Source organism: Scyliorhinus torazame, chromosome 5 (genome assembly GCF_047496885.1).
Source record: "Scyliorhinus torazame isolate Kashiwa2021f chromosome 5, sScyTor2.1, whole genome shotgun sequence".
Classification (NCBI taxonomy): Eukaryota; Metazoa; Chordata; class Chondrichthyes; order Carcharhiniformes; family Scyliorhinidae; genus Scyliorhinus; species Scyliorhinus torazame.
Window position 1 is genome coordinate 155,974,484 of NC_092711.1, and position 17,447 is coordinate 155,991,930.

General features: G+C 44.8%; 1 long non-coding RNA gene across 1 annotated transcript; it reads left to right on the forward strand.

Moving 5' to 3' along the window:
• The first annotated feature begins 1,445 nt into the window (after window positions 1-1,445).
• On the forward strand, window positions 1,446-16,659 carry LOC140420219 (uncharacterized). Its single transcript, XR_011946230.1, has 2 exons — window positions 1,446-1,870; window positions 14,680-16,659. It is a non-coding gene; the product is annotated as an uncharacterized lncRNA (long non-coding RNA).
• The last annotated feature ends 788 nt before the right edge of the window (window positions 16,660-17,447 follow it).

Genomic DNA, 17,447 nt, shown 5'->3' on the forward strand with positions numbered 1-17,447 from the left:
ACAGTCCTCTGGAGTAGAGAATTCCAAAGCTTCATCATATCCTCAAGTGAAGAATTCACTCCTCATCTTAATTTTTCAGTCCATTTTCCTACCTGTTCCCCGTGACCCTCAACTCCCTCACCAATCATAAATCTGTCCAGTTTCACGGCGCCGAGGTCCCAGGTTCGATCCGTGTGGAGTTTACACAAAATCCCCATGTCAGCGTGGGCCTCATCTCAACAACCCAAAGATGTGCAGAGTAAGTGGATTGGCCATACTAAATTGTCCCTTAATTGGAAAAAACATGAATTGGGTACTTTAAATTTAAAAAAAGATGTTTTGGTGAGGGGGGGGGGGGGGGGTCACAATCAAATCCAATTACTAGCCACATGTACTTTGTGTCATGTTGAGGTCAATGTCCACCCCCTCACTTTTCCTCCCAGTTGCAGGAGGTTGGAGACTGGGCTCCTGGAGAATTAATGGTGGCCGCAGTTCCCACAATTCCTCCCGTGCTGAAGAAACTGCTCTATCCACCGCACGGGAGAGCGGGTGACCGGAACTGCACATGTCCAAGGGAGAGAGGCCCTCAATTGAAAAAAAAGATTGGGCACATTAAATTCAAAAAAATAATTCAGTCCAATTCATCCTTGAATATATTCAATGACTCCCAGACTCCACTGGTCCCTGGGGGAAAATTATTCTGGAGATTAACACCCTCTGAGAGAAGAGATGACTGGAAATATATAACGTGGCTACAGTACAATATTACAAGACTAGAAATAATAATAAATGTACTTTACATAACCATAAATAATATATCTAATCTGTACCATAGAACAACACTGGATATTTCTCTGTATGATATGAATTTCCTGTCCCCTTAAATGTCAGCCATCTCCGGGGGAAAGCAGCCCTTTAATTGTGAACATTAGGAAAGAGACCATCATTTTAGCCAGACAAATAAATGTGTCAAGCTGAGGGAGCAAAGGATGTCAATGACTTTAAGAGAGAGAGACCTGGGCCAAGCTTTGCAGAGTCTGCACCCTCCTTGGATTCACCTCCTTTCCCTTCAGTTGCTGCAAGTCACCAATTGAAGGTCAGAATGAGAAAAGAAATGGAAAGGGGGAGAAAAGAATGTGTTTTACTCACAGATGTTGGAGACAGGAGGACGTTTCAGTAGTTGTGAAGCTCAATAGTCATTCATACAAACCCGCGCTCTGATTGGTTGGAGGACCAGAGTCTTTCCATTCCTCCCAGTTTCTCATTGGCGAACACCTGAGCAGGCAGGTCAGAGGGTGGGCTCTCCTCTGTACTGCGCAGTTCCCTGTCTCCCTTGGTCATGCGCAGTCCCGGGCTGGGTGGAGATAGCGATCACCGAGCGGCTTCTCGCTCTGGCCCGAAGCGTCAGCCGGTTGCCTGGAAACCTTGTCTGCTGATGTGCATGGGGTGGGGGGGGCGGGGGCGGGGGCGGGCCGCCGTGTGCGCCCGCCGGGCCTGCGCACTGGAGCCCGGAGATGTCACCGCGGAGCAGTGATTCAGGCAGGGCTCCATTGGGACGTCACAATGACTCAGAGGGGCGTTCCCAGCATACAGTCCCCATTGGGAGCAACATCCCTGGTCACAGAAACAAAATACTCTTAATTGGACAACAGCTCAGCGTCGGGAGGTCAAATACGCGCCCACCCCGACGAGGGTCGAGGTCTGCCCCTTCATTGTCTCCATGAGGGAGATTGGCCAATAGGAACCTGTGGAGGACCGGACAGGCGCTGATCCTCCAGTCAATCAGAGTTTGGGGCCTGTGTCACTGGCTGCACGGAGTTTCCTTTACTGTCTGCCCAGCAAACCTGCTGCTCCTCTCGCTTCACACAGACTGAAACTGCCTCTAACCCTTGTAAGTAAAACACTTTCTTTTCTCCCCATTAAATTCATGTTCTCATTCTCACCTTCACATGGTGACTTGTTTAAATCCTCAGGCCCAGATGAAATGTTTCCCAGGCTGCTGTGGGCCGCAAGAGAGGAGATTGCAGAGGCTCTGAGAATAATTTTCAAATCTTCTCTGGTCACAGGAGCGGTGCCAGATGACTGGAGGACAGATAATGTGGTTCCATTATTCAAGAAGAGAAGTAGGGTAAATCCAGGAGATTACAGACCAGTGAGTTTAACGTGAGTGGTCAGGAAATAAATATCCTGAGGGACAGAATTAATCTCTGTTGCGGAGGCAAGAATTAATCAAGGATAGTCAGCATGGCTTTGTCAAATAATTTTATAATTTGGAGTTTTAAAATAATTTTTATTAAAGAAAAGGAAAGATTATGTCTTATAAAGACCAACCCAAACAAAGGCTGGAATAGGTTTCTGAGCAGCAATTGCAGTGCCTCTGGTTCTGCACCAGAACAAGGAGATGGAGCAGAGGTTGTGGACAGGGCACGTTCTGCACAATGTCCTCTGCCAATTTGGAGACTTGGAGTCAGACCTCTACATGCTGCTTGACAGTGAAGGGGACTGACTGTCTGACAAGCCAGCCAATCCACTCAGCATCTCAATGTACACCCTCACCAGTGCCTATTAAAATCCTCATCTGATCCACCCATAGCAGCACCCATCTGTGACCTCACCCTCCAATGAACTGGCAAGCAAACTATATTTCACCCTGACCTGGATCCAGTTCCAGTGTTTCACCACAGCTGATCCCAACTCTATCGTGGCCGCTAAGTTTGTGCAGTGTCGTATCTGAGCTGGTGGCAGAGAGGGACAGATCAAATGGCTATGTGTCTTCATGAAGTGCTGAACTGTTGCACTCTCTTTTCATCTTTGACCTGCTGTGGCTGAACAGGCAGCATTTTCACGATGGGCCGAAGGGCAGCTTTCTGTGCTGTAAAACTCTATGACTCTAAGTTTTTGGGCCTCTGAAAGCAAGAAATCAGAAAGGGAAAGTTGGTTTGAAGGAAGAGAGTGGGGGGTTGGAAAGGAAGAGATCTAAGGTGTACACTTTGTGGAGTTTGCTCGTTCTCCCCCTGTCTGCGTGTTGTTATGGGTCAGAGTTTAGAGAACCCCAAAGTGTAGCATGGAGTTCAACTGACCCACAACTTTTAATAGATTGTGGTGTGGGGAGCACACGGCTCACTCTACAGCTGTGATACAGCATAAATGGACAAGTATTTTTTTAAACAAAACTATGTTTATTCTATCAACTCAAGTTAACCTTTTTAAAACAACCATTGAATATCTGAACACCCATTAATTCAAAGATAAGCCCCAAAGACTAGGTAATAGTTTCAGCTGTCCTTTTAACATCCAAATGACTTAACCAGCCTTCAATCAGGAGCACATTAGGTTACATTCAATATATATAGTGAGAAAGAGTTCAACCGTACTGCTGCTTTTGGTTACTTCAGCTACAGCCCCTTTGTTTTCTTCATGCAGCTCCCTGAAAACAAACACACCCAAGCTGCTCTCTCAAACTGAAACTCAAAAAGCAGAAGTAGAGCTCCGCTCCCCCCACACTCTGACATCACTTCAGGAACATGAGCAGTTCCATTTCTTAAATGTACATTTCTTAAACACCCATTTCTTAAAGGTACTCTCACTTGACAGTGGGTTTCCTCCAGGTGCTCCAGTTTCCTCCCACAGTCCAAAGATGTGCAGGATAGGTGGATTGGCCATGAACAACTGCCCCTTAGTGTCCAAAAGGTAGGTGGGCCTAAGGGAATAGAGATGGGGAGTGGACCTGGGTAGCATGCTCTATCGGAGGGTCGGTGCAGAAGGATTCTGTGGATTCAATTTCATTTGAATTTTCCGAGTGTGTAGTTGAGGGTAGTGCAGGTGATAATAATCTTTATTGTCACAAATAGGCTTACATTAACACTGCAATGAAGTTACTGTGAAAATCCCCAAGTCGCCACATTCTGGCGCCTGTTCAGGTACACTCAGGAGAATTCAAAATGTCGAATTCACCTAACAAGCACGTCTTTCGGGACTTGTGGGAGGAACCCACGCAGACACGGGGAAAACGTGCAGACTCCACACTTAGTGACCTAAGCCGGGAATCGAACTTGGGTCCTTGGCGCTGTGTAGCAACAGTGCTAACCATTATGTTACCATGTCGTGTTCAGCTAACTGGTCTGTAATTCCGTTTCTCACCCTTCTTAAAAAAGTGAATCCCTTCCCACACTAAGAGCAGGTGAATGGCCTCTCCCCAGCGTGAACTGGCCGGTGTATCCAATCCTCACCATTGAGGTGATAGTATTTCCAATCAGTAAGGCTACTCCACCCCCTCTGCCATATTCTCTGTCCCTCCTGTAAACTTTATAACCGGTATATTTGGAACCCAGTCCAGACCGTCCTGCTACTTGTTTTTGAAACTGTGTTGCGTTCCCCTGAGGCCTTCCCCTCCCCCTCCATTTGTTAGTTTAAAGTCTTTGTGACCTCCCTATTTATCCTTTCCACACTGGTCCCAGATCGGTTCAGGTGGAGACTGTCCCAACGGTACAGATCCCTCCTGTCCCAATACTGATGCCAGTACCCCATGAAATGGAACCCCTCTTTCCGGCACCACTCCTTTAACTACGTGTTTACTTCCCTAATTTTCTCATCCCTGTGCCAATTTGCACATGGCTCGGTGAATAATCCAGAGATTATAACCCTTGGGACCTGTTCTTTAATTTTGTTCCTAGTTCCTTATATTCCCAAACAGGTCCTCTTTCCGAGTCTTGCTGATGTTGTTTGTCCCAACGTGGACCCCAACAACTGGATCCTCCCCCTCCCCCTCCAATATCCTTTGAAGCTGGTTAGAGATGCCCCTCACCCTGTCACCGGACAGGCAACATACCATGTGGGACTCTCGGCCCTGCTTCCAAAGGATGTTATCAGTTCCCCTAATTATAGAAACCCCGACAACTACCACTTCCTCCCCCCCGCTTGAATGGCCTCCTGTACCAGGGTGCAGTGGTCAGATAGCTCATCCTTCCTACAGTCACTGCTCCGATACCCTGCCCCTCCGAGTCCGCTCCCTTGAGACTCGGCTGTGAATCCCCGAGATAAGGTTCTTGTACTCACAGCTCCGAAACTCCGTCCCTCCGAGTCCACTCCCTGGAGACTAGGTATGGGGAATTGGTCTATACGGCTCTGGTCAGACCCTATTTGGAGTATTATGAGCAATTTTGGGTCCTCTAATCTCAGGAATGACGTATGAGGAACTCTGACGGTTGAGGACTCTGGGTGTGTTAACGTTGGAGTTTAGAAGGATAAGGGGGGGGGATCTTATTGAAATTTACAGGATACTGCGAGGCCTGGATAGAGTCGACGTGGAGAGGATGTTTCCACTTGAAAGAAAAACTAGAAACAGAGGACACAATCTCAGTCTAAATGGACGATCATTTAAAACAGAGATGAGGAGGAATTTCTTCAGCCAGTGGGTGGTGAATCTGTGGAACTCTTTGCCGCAAAGGGCTGTGGAGGCCAAATCATTGAGTGTCTTTAAGACAGAGATAGATAGGTTCTTGATTAGTAAGGTGATCAAGGGTTATGGAGAGAAGGCAGGAGAATGGGGATGAGAAATGTATCAACCATCATTGAATGGCGGAGTAGACTCGATTGGCCAAGTGCCCTAATTCTGCTTCTATGTCTTATGGTTCTTGTTGTATTGGAGCTGAGGTATTGGGGAATGAGAGAGGAAAGAATGGTCCAAAGAAATTAGAATTATCTGTTCTGAATTTCTATCCTGGACTGAGTGTTGGCTTTTGTCAACTCCTTTTACAGATATTACAAGAGGAGGAATTACAGACAGAAATCTCAATTGTCACATCTCGGTCTTATAGAGTCACTCGATATCTTGGGATCTGAGTATCATCGGCCGTTGAATCTAGAAGGAGAATTGTTTACCCAATCTGTCGGCATCAAAACATTTTAAACATCAGTGTGACTGGAAAAGCACCGAGACACACACACCCGAGTGAGAGTGTTCCAGAGCACTGACTGTGGAAAGAGCTTTAACCAGTTACACAGCCTGAAAACACATCGCACCATTCACAGCGGGGAGAGACCATACACGTGTTCTGTGTGTGGACGAGACTTCATGTCCAACATGGAGAGACACGAGGAGATGCAAAACATGAGGAAACCATGGAAATGTGGGGACTGTGGGAAGGAATACAGAATCCCATCTCAGCTGGAGATTCATCGACGCAGTCATACTGGGGAGAGGCCGTTCACCTGCTGTGTGTGTGAGAAGGGATTCACTCAGTTCTCCAGCCTGAAGAAACACCAACGGGTTCACACTGGGGAGAGGCCATTCACGTGCTCTCAGCGTGGGAAGGGATTTACTCAGTTATCCCACCTGCAGAGTCACCAGCGAGTTCACACTGGGGAAAGGCCGTTCAACTGCTCACAGTGTGGGAAGGGATTCCCTTGGTTACCGGAGCTGAAGAAACACCAGCAAGTTCAAACTGGGGAGAAACCATTCACCTGGTCTCAGTGTGGGAAGGGATTCACTCAGTTATCCCACCTGAAGAATCACCAGCGAATTCACACGGGGGAGAGGCCGTTCATCTGCTCCCAGTGTGGGAAGGGATTCAGTGATCCATCCAACCTGCAGAGTCACCAGCGCGTTCATGCTGGGTAGAGTCCGTTCACCTCTCAATGTGGGAAGGGAATACATGATTCATGGCACCTGCTGAGACACCAAGTTCCCAGTTGATTACAGGGGTTGGATTCTGCTGTTATTGTTTCTTCTTCAATTACATCAAGGACAGCATTTTGTTCATTCTAACTGTTGGTAATATGGGGATGGCCATAGGTTTTCTTTCTGCTGGACTTGGCAGTCTCACAACTTTGCCTCCAGTGTGCTGACGCTCTTCGAGCCTTGTTGCAACTACTTGGTTTAAAATTTCACAAGGATCAGAGTGAAAGGGTGTTTGAAAGTTAGAAGATATTTAGTTTGAATTTCCGTTTGGATGCCCCCAGATCCTGCCACATTGCAATGAAGATGGTGGTTACAAGTTTTTTTTTTTTGTTTAATTTATCTGGGTGTTTCTCACAAAAGAAAACTATCAGGGTATGAGGGGCAAGTTGTCTGAGGTGGACTGGGAAACCACATTAAATGATATGATGGGAGACAGGCAATAGCTAATATTTAAGGAATTATTATATATCTACTGGGAGCTCAGTTAGCTCAGTTGGCTGGATGGCTAATCATGATGTGGAGTGACTCCAATAGCAGGGGTGCAAGTGTCGTACTGGCTGAGGTTATCCATGAAGGGTCCACCTTCTCTAAATTGCTCCTCGCCTGAGCTGTGGTGACCCTCAGGTTAAATCACCAGTTATCTCTATCTCTCTCTCTCTCTCTCAAAAGGGAGAGCAGCCTATGGTCCTCTGGGACTTTGGCAACTTTCATTTCACATATATAAACCAAATATAGATTACTTTAGGGAACAAAAATCCAACCGGAAAAGTAATGCCACCGTGGCTAACAAGAAAAGTTAAAGATTCCATTAGATCAAAGGAAGAGGCTCATAAAGTGGCCGCAATAGTAGAAAACCTGAGGATTGGGAACTTGTTTTAGAATTTAGCAAAGGAGGACCAAGAAACTGATGAGGAGAAAATAGAATATGAGAGCAAACTGACAATAAACATAAAAAACGACTGGAAAAGCTCCAATAGGAATGTGAACAGGAAAAGATTGGCAAAGACCAACGTGGGTACATTCCAGACAGAGACAGGAGAGTTTATAATGGGGGATAAGGAAATGGCAGAGAAACTAAACAATGTGTGTTTGTCTTCATGGAGGAAGATACAGAAATTGTCCTAAAAACACGGGAGAACCAAGGGACCAGTGAGCACGAGGAACTGAGATTAGTATTAGAGAAAAAGTAGCACTGGAGAAATTAATGGGGTTGAAAGTTAATAAATCCCCAAAAGTTGATGCTCTACATCCCAGAGTGTTGAAAGAGGTGGCTGTAGAGATAGTGGATACATTGGTGATCACCTTTCAAAATTCTATAGATTCTGGAATGGTTCCTGCAGATTGGAAGGTGGTAAATGTAACCCCCATATTTAAGGAGAGAGAAAACGGGGAACCACAGACCCATTAGCCTGACATCAGTAGGAGGGAAAATGCTAAAATCTATTAGAAAGCATGTGATAACATACGAATTAGGAGCTGGCCACTCGGCCCCTCAAGCCTGCTCCACCATTCAATACGTTCCCGGCTGATCTGATTGTAACCTCAACTCCACATTCCCGCTGTCGCCCAGATAACCTTTCACCCCCTTGCTTGGCAAGAATCCATTCAGCTCTGCCTTCAAAATATTCAAAGACTCTGCTTCCACTGCCCTTTGAGGAAGAGAGTTCCAAAGAATCACAACCCTTGGAGAGAAAAAGTTCTCAACTGCCGTAAATGGGCAACTTATTACTTTTAAAGTGACTCCAATTTCTAGATTCTCCCACAAGAGGAAACATCCTTTCCACATCCACCCTGTCAAGGCCCCTCAGGATCTTATACGGTTCAATCAAGTCACCTAAACTCCATCGGACACAAGCCAAGCCTGTCCAATCATTCCTCATAAGACCAGCCTCCAATTCCAGGTATGAGTCCAGTAAGCCTTCTCTGAACTGCTTCCAACACATTTACATCATTGCTTAAATCAGAGCAATACTGTACACAGTGCTCCAGATGTGGTCTCACCAATGTCCTGTATAACTGAAGCATAATCTGTATTATTTTTGTATTCAATTCCCCTCACAATAAACAATAACATTCTATTAGCTCTCCTAATTACTTGCTGTACCTGTATACTCGCCTTTTGTGACTCATGCTCTTGGACATCCAGATCCCTCTGAATCTCAGAGCTCTGCAATCTCTCACCATTGAGTTACATTTTTATATTCTTCCTGCCAAAATGGACAATTTCACATTTTCCCACATTATACTCTGTTCGCCAGATCTTTTCCCACTCACATAACCTATCTACATCACTTTGTAGTCTACCTTCTGTCCCCTTCACAATTTAGTTTCCTACATATCTTTGATCATTGGAATATAGGAGCAGTAATTGGCCATTCAGCCCATCGAGCCTGCTCCACCTTTCAATACGATCATGGCTGATCATCCAGTTCAATCCCTTTTCCCCACACTATCCCCATATCCCTTTGTGTTATTGGGATTTAGAAATCTGACAGTCTCTGCTTTAAACACACTCAATGACTGAGCTCCCACAGCCCTCTGGGGTAGAGAATTCCAAAGATTCACAACCCTCTGAATAAAGAAATGTCTCCTCCGAGACTGTTCCTAAATGGCTTCCCCCTTATTTTAAAATTGTGTCCCCTGGTTCTAGACTCTCCAGCAGGGGAAAAATCTCACCTGCACCCACCCTGTCTATTCCTTTAAGTATTTTGTAGATTTCAATGCGATCCCCTCTCATTCTTTAAAACTCTGGAGAATACAGGCCCAGTTTCCCCAATCTCTCTTCATGGGACAGTCCTGCCAACCCTGGAACAAGTCTGGTGAACCTTCATTGCCCTCCCTCTGTGGTAATAATACCTTTCCTAAGGTAAGGGGAGTAAAACTGCACACAGTACTCCAGCTGTGGTCTAACCAAGGTTCTATACTATTGAAGCAAGTCTTCACTACTCCTGGACTCAAATCCTCTTGTGATAAAGGCCAACATCCCATCAGCCTTCCTAATAACTTGCTGCGCCTGTATGTTAGCCTTCGGTGACTTATTGATGAGGACACCCAGGTCCCTTTGTACATCTGCACTTTCTAATCTCTGACCATTTCAGAAATACTCTGCTCATCGGTTCCTCCTACCAAAGTGATCATCTTACATTTTTCCACATTATCTGTCATGTCCTTGCCCACTCACCTGTTGCTTCTAGTTTGTTTGCTGCAGTAAAACCCATTAAACCGTAAGTCCTGTTGTGTGATCCTTTCAACTGTTGAGTTGGAATTGATTTTTTTTTAAGTTACTGATCTGTACAGAGATCCTAATCCACAAGTTATGACTTCCCATTTGAGCCTCAGGCAGTTTTCTGGCTCACTTCTCGTGTCAATGACAACCAGGAGATGGAGCTGAGGGCTGAATTTAGTTGAGAACAATGGGGCCTGCACCCCAGTTGGGACACTGCCATGGGCGTCGCACTAATAGAGAGACAGGAAGGTGCTGGAGGACTGACTGGGAAATGGACCTCCAACCAATTAGGACACAGAAGGAGGTGACCAGGGCTGGTAGTGACGTCACCCCCGGTATTCAGTGCCCCTGTGTCCAGCGTGGGGAGTCACGGGAACAGAGTAAAGAGAAACTATTTGGGTTCTGAACATTGTGAACATCCTTTTACTCTGCTTGCTATTTATCCTCAAGTAATTTCCTGTTAGTTTTTTTAACCATGTTGTTTCATTAATAAACAATTAATAGTAACAATATTTGATTTAGCTGGATTTTATATGATTAGATTGATGTAGTTCAGGGAAAGTGAGTGAGAGGAGTTGACAGGATCTTTCACAGAAAATGAGTCCTTCTAAGGTGATTGGCAAAGGAATGAGAAGGGTGGAGGAGATTTGATTTTTCTTTTTAAAAATAAATAAATTTAGAGTACCCAATTATTTATTTTCCCAATTAAGGGGTAATTTAGCATGACCAATCCATGTAACCTGCACATCTTTGGGTTGTGGGGGTGAAACCCACGCAGGCATGGGGAGAAAGTGGAAACTCCTCACGGACAGTGACCCAAGGCTGGGATTCGAACCCGGGTCCTCAGCGCCGCAGTCCCAGTGCTAACCACTGCGCCACATGCTGCCCCTATGATTTTTCTTTTGACACACAAAATGGGGTTCAGGAAGTCAATTTTGATTGACTCATTTATTGAGGCTCCTTGAGGGAGTAACAAGGGATGTCAATAAAGGGGAACCTGCAGATGTGGTTTATTTACATTTCCAGAAAGTATTTCCCAAGGTGCCTGATAGAAATCAGATTTTCTGGTCATCTATAGATAAGACAGATAAAAGGTTTAATGAAGAAATCCTGGTTGGAAAAATCCTTCAGAGTAATTAACTAAATCCTGCCTGTGAGGGGGTTCGAAATGAAGACAGAGGATTTAAATCGGAAATTGGATTGACATTTGAGAGAAATGAACTTGCAGGGCTACAGGGATAGAACGGGGCAATGAGACTGACTGGCTGGCTCCAGAGCCAACAGGGAATCAATGGACTGAATGGCCTCCTTCTCTATCCTCATGACTCAAATCTAAAATATATTAACCATGAGCGTGAGAAAAAGCTGAATACTTGGGAATTAATCAGATAAGACTCAATGTTCACATTTTGCAAGTTGTTTGAAAACTGCGAGCGAGTGCAAGGCCAAATAGCAGAAAAGACCCTTTGTGTTATGAAAAACTGGGCTGACATCCCAGTTCCGTTTCGATGGTAACGGCTAGTCAGACAATAGTGATAATTTCTGGTGGGAATGTGTTTTGTTCAGACCATCATGGAAAATTACAGCAAATTGTTTATCTCTTAAATTTGACAGACAGACACATTGGTCGAATTAAGTGAATTATAAATTAGTTAAAACCACTCACAGCTGTAAAAAGGGCAAAACTTTAAAGATAGTAATCTCCTTAAAAAGATCAATTGTCAGGATGAGACCTCATTCCGGAATCATTCTTACCTAATCTCTGAAACCTATTCTCTTGCTTGCTTCTGCTAAATCACCATTTTTCTTTTGTTTAAATCACTCATTTAATAGTGCGTATTATGATTTGAAGAATAACCGAGTTGTATTTTAGAACTCAACCTCTGTATTTGCCAAAGACAATTGATCTGACTAGCTTGTTGCAGGGCTAGTTGGAACTTCTCAAATTTTGTATGGAAAATTGACTTTACCAGTAGACACTAAAGTTGACGAATAAAGTTTCAAATAACTTTACCAATATTGCAGTCTGGAATCTCTGTTTTTTGGGAACTAAGAAGGGATAATGCACATCCAGGGTTCCGAACAGACATAGAGATCCATCAATTGGCGTAGTCCCATCAAAGATCACTGCCTCGTTTCAAATTTCACAAGGATCACAGAGTGAAAGGGGTGTTTGGAAGTGAGAAGGTATTCAGTTTGCATTTCTGTTTGATCCTCCAAAATCATGTCACATTACCATGAAGATGGTGGTTACTTCGGGCGGGATTCTCCCATTGCCGACACCGAAAACGGGTTCGCTGATCAGCCGGAGAATCCATTTTTGCCAATGCCGTTTTTCCGATGCTCTGCCCCTCACAAATGGCGGACTCCAGCGCTGCCAGTTGGGGGGCGGGGGGGGGGGGGGGGGGGCTTTGGCGGGGGCTGGTCTGCCGGTTGTGTTTTTTAACCATGTTGTTTCATTAATAAACAATTAACAGTAAAAATATTTGATTTTGCTGGGTTTTTCATGATTAGATTGATATAATTCAGGAAAAGTGGGTGAGAGGAGTTGGCAGGCTCTTTAACAGAAAGTGTGTCCCTCTAAGGTGATTGGCAAAGGAACCAGAGGGGTAGAGGAGATTTGATTTTTCTTTTGACACACAAAATGGGGTTCAGGAAGTCAATTTTGATTGACTCATTTATTAAGGCTCCTTGAGGGAGTAACATGGGATGTCAATAAAGGGGAACCTGCAGATGTGGTTTATTTACATTTCTAGAAAGTATTTCCCAAGGTGCCACATCAAAGGTCACTGCACAACATAAGAGCTCATGGTGTAGAGGGCAACATATCAGCAGGGGTAGAGGATTGGTTAGCTCACAGGAAGCAGAGTGGGTATAAATTGGTCATGTTTGGGTTGGTAAGATGTGACAAGTGAAGTATCACAAGGATCAGTGCTGGGCCCTTAACTATTCACAATCTATATTAATGAGTTGGATGCGGTTAAATTTGATGATGACACAAAGAGGAATTGGAAATTAATTTGGCAAGTGGACTTCAGGTGAATGCAAAGGGCATCAAATAGGTTAAGTGAGTGGGAACAAATTAACAGCTGAAGCATAACTTGGGAAAATATTAACGTGTCCACTTTGGCTGGAAGGATTATAAAAAGCAATATTAGTTAAATGGAGAGAGATTACAGAACTCTGAGGCACAGAGGGATCTGGGTGTCCTGGTACAGGAATCACAAGTTAGTTTGTCGTGTTACGACACCCTGGGCTAGTGCGCGGTCAATTCCAGCCCCACGTGCCCCGGAGTCACAGCACAAGTGATTTAACCAATAATTATTATAAAAATACCCGATGTCTTTGGCCCTTGGCTGCCCAATAATCAGGTGGTTGCAAATGTAAATATGATTACTATTTATTTATAAAAAGAACTAAAATAAAATATGCAGCAAACACAACTGGTTAACTATAAGCCAATTCCTAATTCCCACTTTAACCTGCCCCCAGCCTCTACACACACACATAGACAGACAAACACAGAGGGGTGGAAAGGGATAAAATCATAAGTGAAAAAAATTATTTTTTCAGATGGTGGTTTTCAGCACACTTTTCTTCACAGCAAGCTTGCAGATTAAAGTAATTAGTTTACAGCCTGTACTGGTCTTCTCTGTAGATTAATTTGTTCAGGTTCTCTGTAGTTTAGAAATGCAGTACTCACACTTTTATGGAGAGGCACCTCACCTCTGTTCAAACGTTTCTTTCAGTTTGTGGTTTATATTCAGGTCTCCATGGTTTCAGGAATACAGCACCCACAGGCTATCTGGGAAGAGAGATAGCACTCACAGCTGCTTTCTGGAGAGAGAGTTAGTCAGTTCTGCCTCGTGTGCTGCTGGAATCAAACTGAAAGCTTGGGTCTCTGAAAAACATCCCAGTGGGATAGGATCCAATCACCGCCTGTTAGGTGGATTGGCCACGCCAAATTGCCTTTTAATTGGGAAAAAAAGAATTGGGTATTCTAAATTTACTTTTAAAAAGAAAAAAATTAAAATCAGGCAGAGATATGTCTAATGTTTTTATATGGTACATTTAATATAATATTTATGGTTCTGTAATTAAGTACATTTATTATTGTTTCTAGTTGTGTAATAATGTATGCAGTTACGTTATATATTTCCAGTCTTCTCTTCCCTCAGAGGGTTATTAGTCTCTGGATTTCTCTTCCACAGGGACCAGTGGGGTCTGAGGGTCATTGAATATATTCAAGGATGAGTTAGCTAGATTTTTAATTGACAAGGGAGTCAAGGGTTATGGGCAACAAGTCGGAAAATGGAGAGAAAGCTGAGATGAGGAGGAATTTCTTCACTCGAGGATGTGGCGAAGATCTGGAATTCTCTACCCCAGAGGACTGTGGAACCTCAGTCATCAAGTATTTTCAGACTGAGATTGACAGGTTTCTCGATATTGAACATATCGATGGGGGATAGTGTGGGAAAATGGTGCTGAGGTAGATCGGCCAATTAGCTCATTTAATGGTTGAGCAGGTTCTATGGACTGAATGGCTGAATGCAGCTTCTATTTGTTATGATCTGTGTTCTGACAGGAAGTGATGATCATGGATCTGTCAATCAGCCTGAATCAGCACCTTCAGGAGATTTGGGAGGGTTAATATCAGATACAGCAGAGTGAGAATGGAGGGAGGGTGTGTGGGATGGAGATTTACAGCATTTGGGGAAAGAAAGAACGTTCCAGAGAAACTAGAATTGTCTGTTCTGAATTTCTATCCTGTACTGACAGTGATATTTTTTGTAAGTTGTTTTTACAGGATATTAGAAGAAGAGGAGTCACAGACAAAAATTGCAAGCATCAAGTCTCGATCTGACAGTCACTCGATTCCTTTGGACCTGAATACCATCGGTCTTTGAATCTAGAAGGAGAAATGTTTGCCCGTTCTGTAGGCTTCAAAATATTTTAAACATCAGTGTGACTGGAAAAGCACCGAGAGACACGCACCTGAGTGAGAGTGTTCCAGAGCACTGACTGTGGAAAGAGCTTTAACCAGTTACACAGTCTGAAAGAATATCACGCCATTCACAGCGGGGAGAGACCATATATGTCGGTTCTGTGTTGTCAAGGCTTCAGCTGATTGTCCAACCCGGAGAGACACAGATTCAAAATATGGACAGACCGTGGAAATGTGGAGATTGTGGGAAGGGATACGGAGCCCCATCTGCACTAGAGGCTCATCGGCGCATTCACACTGGGGAGAGGCCATTCTCGTGCTCCCAGTGTGGGAAATCATTCACTCAGTTATCCCACCTGCGGACACACCAGCGATTTCACACTGGGGAGAGGCCATTCTCGTGCTCCCAGTGTGGGAAGGGATTCAGTGATTCCTCCACCCTGCACAGACATCAGGCAGTTCACACTGGGGAGAAGCCGTTCACCTGCTCTCAGTGTGGGAAGGGATTCACTCAGCTATTCCCACTGAAGACACACCAGCGAGTTCACACTGGGGAGAAGCCATTCTCCTGCTCTCAGTGTGGGAAGGGATTCAGTTGTTCATCCAACCTGCAGGCACGCCAGAGAGTTCACACTGGGGAGAGGCCATTCAACTGCTCTCAGTGTGGGAAGGGATTTACTCAGTTGTCCAACCTGGAGACACACCTGAGAGTTCATACTGGGGAGAAGCCATTCACCTGCTCTCGGTGTGGGAAGGGATTCAGTGTTTTATCCAGCCTTCAGAGACATCAGCGGGTTCACACTGGGGAGAAGCCGTTCATCTGCTCTCAGTGTGGGAAGGGATTTATTCAATTATCCAACCTGCAGACACACCAGCAAGTTCACACTGGGGAGAGGCTGTTCACCTGTTCTCAATGTGGGAAGGGATTTTGTGTTTCATCACATCTGCTGAGACACCAACAAGTTCACAATTGATTGCTGGGGTTGGATTCTGCTGTTCTTGTTTCTGCTTCAATTGCCTCGAGGACGGCATTTTGTTCATTCTGACAGTTGGTCAGTGTGGATTGTTGGAGGGTTTCTTTCTTCTGGACACTTCAGTTTCACAACTTTGCCTCCAGTGGGTTGATGATATTCAAGACTTGTGAATACCTGGGTTTAAATTGCACAATAAAAGAATCACAGAGTGAAAGGGCTTTTGGAAGTTAAAAGATATATAGTTCCCATTTCTGTTTGTTATCCCCTAAATCATGCCATGTTGCCATGAAGATGGGCTGTGGTGGTTACGTGGCTCTTTTGTTTAATGTATCTAGGTGCTTCTCACAGAAGAAAACTTGCAGGGTATGAGGGGCAAGTTGTCTGAGGTGGACGGGGAAACTGATGGGCGACAGGGAATAGATAATAGTTAAGGAATTATTACATATTCAAGGGCCAGTTAGCTCAGTTGGCTGGATGGCTGGTTTGTGATGCGGAGCGACTCCAACAACATGGATTCAACTCCCATATCGACGGAGGTTATCCATGAACCTTGCCCCTCATCTGAGGTGTGGTGACCTTCAGGTTAAATCACCACCAGTCAGCTCTCTCTCTCTCAAAGGGGAGAGCAGCCTACGGTCCTCTGGGCCACTGATGACATTCATTTATTTTTAAAAATAAATTTAGAGCACCCAATTTGTTTTTTCAATTTAAGGGGCAATTTGGCGTGGCCAATTGACCTCCTGGATATCTTTTTGGGTTGTGGGGGTGAGACCCAGGCAGACACTGGGAGAATGTTCAAAGGTGACTTTCATTTCACATGAATGCAACAAATAAAGATTCTTTGTTTTAAATAATATTTTATTGAGGTCTTTGAAAATGTTTATAACAGTAATATAAACAATGACATCAACATGGTAAAATAAATATTTCCCCCATCTTCACACACCTCAACGATACAACAACAACCCTTGGAATATTGCATCTGCTGACATTTTCATTTTCTCCCCAAAAGTCGACGAACGGCTGCCACCTCAGGGTGAATCCTAACATTGACCCTCTTAAGGCGAACTTTATTTTCTCGAGACTGAGAAACCCAGCCATGTCACTAACCCAGCTCTCTACACTCAGGGGCTTTGAGTCTCTCCACATTAACAAGATCCGTCTCCGGGCTACCGGGGAGGCAAAGGCCAAGATGTCAGCCTCTTTCGCCCCTGAACAAAGAACAAAGAAATGTACAGCACAGGAACAGGCCCTTCGGCCCTCCAAGCCCGTGCCGACCATGCTGCCCGACTAAACTACAATCTTCTACACTTCCTGGGTCCGTATCCCTCTATTCCCATCCTATTCATGTATTTGTCAAGATGCCCTTTAAATGTTTCTATCGTCCCTGCTTCCACCACCTCCTCCGGTAGCGAGTTCCAGGCACCCACTACCCTGGTCTCCCGGATCTTCCGACACTCCAAAGATCGCTAACTCCGGACTCGACACCACCCGTGTTTACCGATTCTCAACCCCGAAGAACTTACTCATCCTAGCCACGGTCATGTGTGCCCAGTGGACTACCTTAAATTGTATCAGGCTAAGCCTGGCGCATGATGAGGAGGTATTAACCCTGCTTAGGGCATCTGCCCATAGACCCACCTC